Source organism: Myotis myotis, unplaced genomic scaffold (genome assembly GCF_014108235.1).
Source record: "Myotis myotis isolate mMyoMyo1 unplaced genomic scaffold, mMyoMyo1.p scaffold_m19_p_2, whole genome shotgun sequence".
Classification (NCBI taxonomy): domain Eukaryota; kingdom Metazoa; phylum Chordata; class Mammalia; order Chiroptera; family Vespertilionidae; genus Myotis; species Myotis myotis.
In genome coordinates this window covers 190,131,062-190,139,692 of record NW_023416324.1, presented here as the reverse complement: position 1 = coordinate 190,139,692, position 8,631 = coordinate 190,131,062, and the positions used below count along the sequence as shown (strand labels likewise).

Here is an 8,631-nt window from a genome sequence, read left to right as displayed (position 1 = left end):
ACTTTTTTTTTTTCAATTAGAATGGTATTCAGTCAACAGAACAACAATTATTTCCTATAAGCTGCATCAGAGAGGATTGAAAATGGAAAAAAAAACAAACACAAAAACAAAAACAAAGCAAAGACACAAAACCACCATCCCCATATATAACTAATATGTGCTGTGCATCAACAAGAAACTGCTTTAAATTTTCATGCCAGTTAACAACCTCCATAATGTATCAAGCAAGGTTAGTGGCTATTGAAAATACCACCAGGACAGGGCTGTCTAAAGACATATTCCACAGTGTGTCAACTGTACAAAAAAAGGACACTATACAATTTAAAAACAAATGTTACACAGCCTTACATTTCAATATTTGTCTTTAAAAGGAGTGAGTTGTATTCAGGGGTGGGGGGTTAATGCTTTATAGATAAGAAAAAGAAAACTGCACTAGAACCAACTTATTCATCTTCTTCATCTTCCTCATCATCGTCATTCTCTTCATCTTCCTCATCTTTCTCCTCTTCCTTCTATTTCTTACTTTTTTCAGCCTTGTCAACTCCCTTTTTTGCTACATTAGGCTTTCCTTTAGCTTGGTATGCAGCAACATACTTTGTTTTTCTTGCTTTCAGCTGAGCCTTCTTTCATCAGGCTGCTTATCTGTCATCTACATTACTGTGACTCCACATCTGTTCCAGCTTCTTTGAAACATCACCAATGGTAGGCCGGATGCTCTCCTTTGATTTTTGAGCGATAGAACAAAACCAGAAAAAGGCCAAATAAGGCCTCTTAGGTGCATTGGGATCCTTAAATTTCTCATTAGTTTCCATTTGAGGAGGGATACCTTGTCTGCCTTTGCCATGTCTTCAGATTTTCCTTTCTCTTTAGCAGACATGGTCTTCCACCTCTCTGAGCACTTCTTAGAACACTCTGAAAAGTTGACTGAAGCAACTGGTTGCTTCTTCTTGTGCACAAAGAAAACATATGATGATATTTTGCCTCTTGGCTCCTTAGGATCTCTTTGCCCATGTTTAATTACTTCTCCTCAGCAAGCAGTCACCCAGTGACTGTTCTGCTCACACCTGTCCCAGCGCTGTACCTGAGGAGCTCAATGTACTGCAATATATTTTGAGATTTTTATGACCACTCTAGCCTGTTAATATGTTATTAATGCCAACTTTGCAACAAAGAGGATAAAGAGATTAATGATACTCCCACTTCTACAATCACTGACTCATAGTAGTAAAGTACAAATGACCTTGCATTGGGTACGAAAAGCCTTAAGTTATTACCCTCTTCATGACACAAAAGAAAAATTGTCCAAGTAAATGAGAACACAGGCGATAGTGATACAATTTTATGTTATTAGCAAACTTCCCTATTTTTAGAATATACAAAAAATTTACAATGATACTATTGTAATTATTTCCCCAGGATGTTGATACTATAGTTATAATATAAAGTCAGACTAGCCCAGCTGGCATGGCTCAGTGGTTGAGCATTGACCTATGAACCAAGAGGTCATCAATTCCATTCTGGTCAGGGCACGTGCCCAGGTTGTGGGCTAGATCCCCAGTTGGGGTCATTCAGGAAGCATCTAATCAATGATTCTCTCTCTTCATAAATGGTTCCAGCTCTCTCCCTCTCCCTTCCTCTGTGAAATCTATAAAAATATATTTTAAAAAATAAAGTCAGACTATATCAGCACAGATAAATTGTATACATTTGCTAGAGTGTCATTGTCTCACTAAATTGACCACTTGATAAAAATTAATTGTCAATGACTTTGGTTACACTCTTCTAGTGAAACCTTAAATGCCATTCCCTATTGCATGTCCTGAATGATGAGCTGAACAGATGGTATATTGAACAACTTCCTGAAAAAGTAAATAAGCCTGAAAAGAACAGATAAGATTGAATGACAATAATTCAACCTTATAACCCAAGAACGTCTGTGTGTGTGTGCATCTGCATGTGTGTTCAGAAATGAATGCAAGTACTCTAAATATTATCCATTATCCTTTTCTTCTTATATAGAATTTTTCGTCCTTTTAAAAACAGGCATTTTGGGAAAATATGAGAAAAAATATGCTGGAAAAAAATCATTAGCATGTAGATATTCAGTTTATGAGATGAGAAAAACACTTGAGGGGTTACATTAAGTTTATTATCATCAATTTGAGAAAAACCAATATTGAGAATTTGGTGTAATTAGAAAATAATCAAAGATATTAGTAGCTAGAATAAAATTGGGGGAAAAATTATTTCCCATTTTTTGAAATTATTTCTTCAACTTAAAACAATTATTAAATCATGAATGAAGCATTTGATTTTATTGCTGTTCATAATATGCACATCTCAAAGACACAACTTGTCCTAATGAGCAACTACTGGACATAAATATGACTGTCTCTACTCATAATTGTCTGCTAAATAAAAGTCTTTAAGAAGATGGAATCATCCCAGCTGGCATGGATCAGTGGTTGAGCATCGACCTATGAACCAGGGTTTGATTCCCGGTCAGGGGACACACCAGTTTGCAGACTCCATCCTCAGTGCTGGGTGTGCAGGAGGCAGCTGATAAATGATTCTCTCTCATCAATGATGTTCTATCTCTCTCTCCCTCTCCCTTCCTCTCTGAAATCAATAAAAAATATATTTTTTTAAAAAGAAGATGGAATCATCTGTGTTCGATATAACTTTTATTTTAAAAATTGGCAATATAAAACAATTAATTTATTTGCAGTTATAATTTGGGGTCATAAAAAGCAATGCATTATGTTTAATTTAAAGTTTACCTTAGACTTTTTTAGAAAGTGCACATTACTAAAACATAAGGATACTTTCCTGTTCCACAAAGCTTTCCTATTCCAAAGGGATACAGTATTGGAGGTAAGGGAATAAGATAGGGGAGTCAAAAAACTTTTATTAAATGTACCCAATCTATAAATGAAATATTTCTTTGTGCAAGAATATTATTTAAAATATAATTAGAATTGCACCTCTACTTTCCAGATAGGATTTAAACTAGAAAAACAAGTTCAATAATTTTTAGTATAGAGATGACAATTGAAGGATGAATCTCTGAGGGTCAGGATGTTCAGAAAGAACAAGAGCTCCAAAGTAATTTCAAAAGTCAATAAACATATTATTTTGCTGTTTTCTCTTTTAAGATTTAACTCAATATTGCTTGACAATCATGAAAAATATGAAGAGTTCACTTTCTCCTAAAATGATTCAACATCTCTTAGTGACACCATTTCCATAGTTACCATCCTCAAAATCTACCCATCGACCTTCATGTTGCAGTTCTTTCATGGAGTGCTTTGATTATCTAAGCTCTTAAGAGTTTTTATTGTCTCAGTATTTCTACAAGCATTTTAAATTCATTTAAAATTAGGTAAATTTTATTTTTTTTTCCCTACTGGTTTCAGGTGTGTAGGACTTAGCCATGAATATTATGTGCTAAATAAGGTAATCTTCAATCTTCAATCTTTACCAAAGTCTGGTAAGTAGAATTTTTAATTCCCATTTTAGAGATGGTTGCATTGAGACCAAAAGTACTGTCTACCCCCAAATCACCCAGGAAAATTTTGGTACAATCCTATTCTGATATATAATTTGAAAAACATTCTAAATCATATGTTTTCTCCCCATATATCATGAAACATTTACTTTTTCTTTAAAGCCCACTCTGAAAATAGAGCAGACACTTAATAAATAACTGTTGGTTGATGGGTAAGTTAATGAACATGAGTCTACAATAGCAAAAATGAAATTATTCTATTTGACAAGTAAATGCCAGCTTGGAAGAATAATAAAATTATTGTGCACACATGAGTTTATTTTGAGATATTTAAAGTCACAATTAAAACCCACTAAATCAGTTTATAAGCACAGAGTAATAAACTTAGAAATTAAAGGACAGCTTGCCAACTATCAACATGTCAAAAGTATATAAAACCAAATATTGAAGGTGTTCAAAAAAGACACCATTAATTTTAAATTGTGTATAATGCCTCTGTATAATATTATTATTAGATGTTAGCATTTAGCAAAGCATTCATGTCAGAAAGCACTGAAGGTCATTCAATATAGTCTCTTTTACCTTAAATAGAGATCGGCTAAAATAAAATGATAGCAATAACATCTCAAAACCCTTCCCACTGAAGGGAAGACTCAAAAACATGGAAAATAAGGACCATCCCTCAGGAAAAAAGGGAGCAGATAGTCTCTTTCCTTGATCTTAGTTGCTATGTGAACTACCAGAGATGATGCACTAGGAAGCAGCAGAGTCATGGGTCAAACAATTAAACACTAAAAAATATTCAATATATGTGAATCTATGTTGCTTTTTATTATAAAAAAAAGAGGCCCAGTGCACGAAATCCATGCTCAGGTACAGACCCTAGGCCTGGCCAGTGATCAGGACATTCCAGCTGCTGGCTGGGGCCTTCCTTCATTCCACGCTGCCCCCTGATGGTTAGCCCAGGTCATAGGGAGCTATCGAACTCCTCCCAGTTGAACTCCTGAGGGGACATTTTGTATATTAGATTATATAGATTAATATATCGATTAAAAAAATCAATTACATAAAATATTTGGCTATTTCAGGTCACATTATAAAGTTACCTTGCTCTTAAAGAAAAAGGAATCTACATTTAAAATCTAGTTTCCACAAGAAATCACTTTCAGAAATGAAAGTACATCCTATCTAATAAAAGAGAAACATGGTAATTAGCCGTGCCTCCGCTACCTTCCCATTGGCTAATCAGGGCGATATGCAAATTAACTGCCAGCCAAGATGGCGGCCAGCAGCCAGGCAGCTTGAAGCTAACATGAGGCTTGCTTGCTTCAGTGACGGAGGACTCCAACATTCCCCGCCTGCCTTGCCGGCCTCTGAGCTTGCAGTTTGAAACATTGTTACAGATATAGAAGCTAAACAAAACCCCAGAAACCTGCTTTCAGCCAGCTGGGATCTCAGAGCTGGAGTTGATACAGTGTTTTGATTATAGAACCCAAACAAACCAGATACCTGTTTTCAGCAGCAGAGGCCTCAGAGCTGGAACCAGAGCTAAAGCTGGCCCAGAATAAAAAAAAGAAAAAAAGGAGCAGTTGGGATCTTCAGTCACCCGCCAACCTGAAAACAGCCCTCAGCCACTCACCCAGACTGGCGAGGCACCCCAGTGGGGACCCTCACCCTGAAGGGTGTGTTACCAGCTGCAAACAGCCATCATCCCCTCACCAGGCTGGCCAGGCACCCCAGTGGGGACCCCCACCCATGCATGAGGCCTCTATCCTATATAGTAAAAGGGTAATATGCCTCCCAGCACCGGGATCAGCAGAGCCGAGAGGCCTCATGGCACCGGAATCAGCATGACAGGGGGCAGCACCCAAACCCCCTGATAGCCCTGTGGCTCTGTGTGTGACAGCGGGCAGGGCCACAACCTCCCTATCTACCCTGCTCTGTTCATGACAGGGGAAGGCGCCCCAACCCCCTGATCAGCCCTGCTTTGTGCCTGATAGGGGGGAATCTCCCCAACCCCCTGATTGCCCTGTGGCTCTGTGTGTGACAGGGTGCGGCGCCCCTCCCCCCCGCCACGGGCCCTGCTCTGTGTGTGATGGGGTAGAGCCATAACCTCCCCATTGGCCCTGCCCTGAGTGTGACAGTGGCGGTGCCCCAACCCCCTGATCCGCCCAGCTCTGTGTGTGACAGGGAGTGGTGCCCCAGCTCCCCTATCGGCCCTACTCTGTGAGTGACAGGGGGGAGCTCTTCAACCCCCTGATCAGCCTTGCTCTGTGCATGACAGGGGGGACCTCCCCAACCCCCTGATGGGCCCTGCTCTGTGAGTGACAGGGGCAGCACCCCAACCCCCTGATTGGCCCTGCTCTTTGCGTGACGGGGGGTGGTGTCGCAACCTCCCCATAGACCCTGCCTAGAGAGTGACTGGAGGCGGTGCCCCAACCCCCCAATCGGCCCTACCCTGAGTGTGACTGAGGGTGGCATCTCAACCTCGCTATCCGCCATGCTCTGTGCATGACAGGGGGCAGCGCCCCAACTCCCCAGTCAGCCCTGCTCTGAGCCCGACCAGGGGCTGCACCTAGGGATTGGGCCTGCCCTCTGCCACCCAGGAGCAGGCCTACGCCAGCAGGTCGTTATCTCCTGAGGGGTCCCAGACTGCGAGAGTGCACAGGCCGGGCTGAGGAACCCCCCCTCCCCCCGATTGCACAAATTTTTGTGCACTGGGCCTCTAGTCATAATTATAATAATATGTTGGGAGAATTATTATAGAAAATTGTGAAAGTGAGCTGAAACATCTAGTATTATGAGATGAAAACAGTTTCCAGTGGAGAGAAAAGGAAAAGAAGTTCACATTCACTAATCCTTTATTTAAAGCACTGTGCTATTTTTTCTCATTATTTTATTTTACCTAATAAAATAGAAACATGAAATGAACAGTTGTTCTAGAGTTCCAGGTGGAGAAAGCAAGGTTCAATGTACCCAGGTACACAGTGAATGGAAAAGCCCAAGAAATCTATCTCTGAAGGGCATGGTCTGTGCCTTACACCATGAATAACTTTGGAGTTTAGCCTATCACATATTTTGAGCAGTAAATAATACAACCGTGTACAATCTGTGTGTGAATAATTTCTTAGCACTATCTGAATTACCTGGGTGAAGTCCCAGAGGTCAGCAGGTCATTTTTATTATGATATTAGCTCATGTGCATGCAGGAATTACGTGTTATAATAGTGACTAGTTTCTGATGCGGCTCTTTGCCAAAGAAAGCATATTTCTTTTCACTTGCAACTACAGAGACTACAGATGTGAAAAGGGGTAACCATTTTTTTTATTAAGTAGATAATTAAAAATGAGTGCAAAAGATACATATTGTTGCATATCTAAGGGCATTTTTACAGTCTATCTAAGACACCCCACCCACCTCCAAAAATTCTAAAATGTTTAAATAAACCTGAGAATTTCCAAATGCCAACTCTAATGTTTAATGATTAACTCTTTTTAAATGTGCCACTGTTATATTGTCCAAGATTTTTACGGTCAGGTGTTCCTTTTTGCTGACTTGATTTTTTTTTACTCTATGTCTTTACCACTAATCATTAACTAAATCATGCTAATGCAAGTTTCACTAAAATAAACATTTAACTGAACGATTTCATATGGTCAAACTAGTGCTCACAGCTTTCAAGGTAACTCAAAGGCTTAGGAAATATTACAATGTCCCCCTGATATGATAAACTTGGATAACAAGTGGAAGACAACTATTAAATAAATTATAAAATACTGGGGAAAATATCTGAACCACAAAGTTGTCTTTCAAATCTGTGGGAAAATTAAAGATCCTATCTAATAATAGACAAACATGGTAATTAACTCTACCTCCGACATGCTTCCCATTGGCTAATCAGGGTGATATGCAAATTAACTGCCAACCAAGATGGCAGCTGGCAACCAGGCAGCTGAAGTGAACAGAAGGCTTGCTTGCTCCAGTGATGGAGGAAGCCAAAGTTCCCTGCCTGCCGCAGCTGGCCTCTGAGCTTGCACTCTAAGAAACAATGTTGCAATTATAGATGCTAAACAAACCCCACGCTTTCAGCTGCTTTCAGCCAGCCGGCCGAGCTGGAGTTGCAACAGAGTTTTGATTATAGAACCCAAACAAACCCAGAGGCCTGCTTTCAGCAGCTGAGGCCTCAGAGCTAAAGCTGGCTCTCAGTTCCAGTGACAGCCATAGAAGGTAAATTAATCCCAGAATAAAAAAAAAAAAGAAAAAAAGGAGGGGTTGGGAGCTTCAGTCACCCGTCAGCCTGAAAACGGCCCTCAGCCTCTCACCCAGACTGGCCAGGCACCCCAGTGGGGACCCCCACCCTGAAGGGGGTGTGACCAGATGCAAACAGCCATTATCGCCTCATCCAGGCTGGCCAGGCACCCAAGCGGGACCCCCACCCTGATCCAGGACACCCTTCAGGGCAAACCATCCAGCCCTCACCCGTGCACCAGGCCTCTATCCTATATAGTAAAAGGGTAATATGCCTCCCAGCACCGGGATCAGCTGAGCCGCGAGGCCTCCTGGCACTGGAATCAGTGGAGCCGTGAGGCCTCCCAGCACTGGGATCAGCGGAGCAGCAAGGCCTCCTGGCCCCTGGAGCAGTGTGACAGGGGGCAGCGCCCAAACCCCCTGATTGCCCTTTGGCTCTGTGTGTGACGGGGTCGGGGCCACAACCTCCCTATCTGCCCTGTTCTGTTCGTGACAGGGGAAGGTGTCCCAACCCCCTGATCAGCCCTGCTCTGTGGCTGATAGGGGGAGCTCCCCAGCCCCCTGATCGGCCCTGCTCTGTGTGTGACAGGGGGGAGCTCCCCAACTCCCTGATCAGCCTTGCTCTGTGCATGACAGGGGGTGGCACCGCAACCTCCCCATCAACCCTGCCTTGAGTGTGACAAGGGGCAGCACCCCAACCCCCCAATCTGCCCTACCCTGAGTGAGACTGGGGGTGGCATTGCAACCTCCCAATCCGCCCTGCTCTGTGCATGACAGGGGGCGGTGCCCCAACTCCCCAATCAGCCCTGCTCTGAGCCTGACCAGGGGCTGCGGGGCCGGCACCTAGAGATTGGTCCTGCCCTCTCTCACCCGG

General features: G+C 42.2%; 1 pseudogene; it reads right to left on the bottom strand.

Annotated features, from left to right (window-relative positions):
* Window positions 1–443: 443 nt before the first annotated feature.
* On the bottom strand, window positions 444–3,300 carry LOC118675779 (annotated as a pseudogene).
* Between the last annotated feature and the right edge of the window lie 5,331 nt (window positions 3,301–8,631).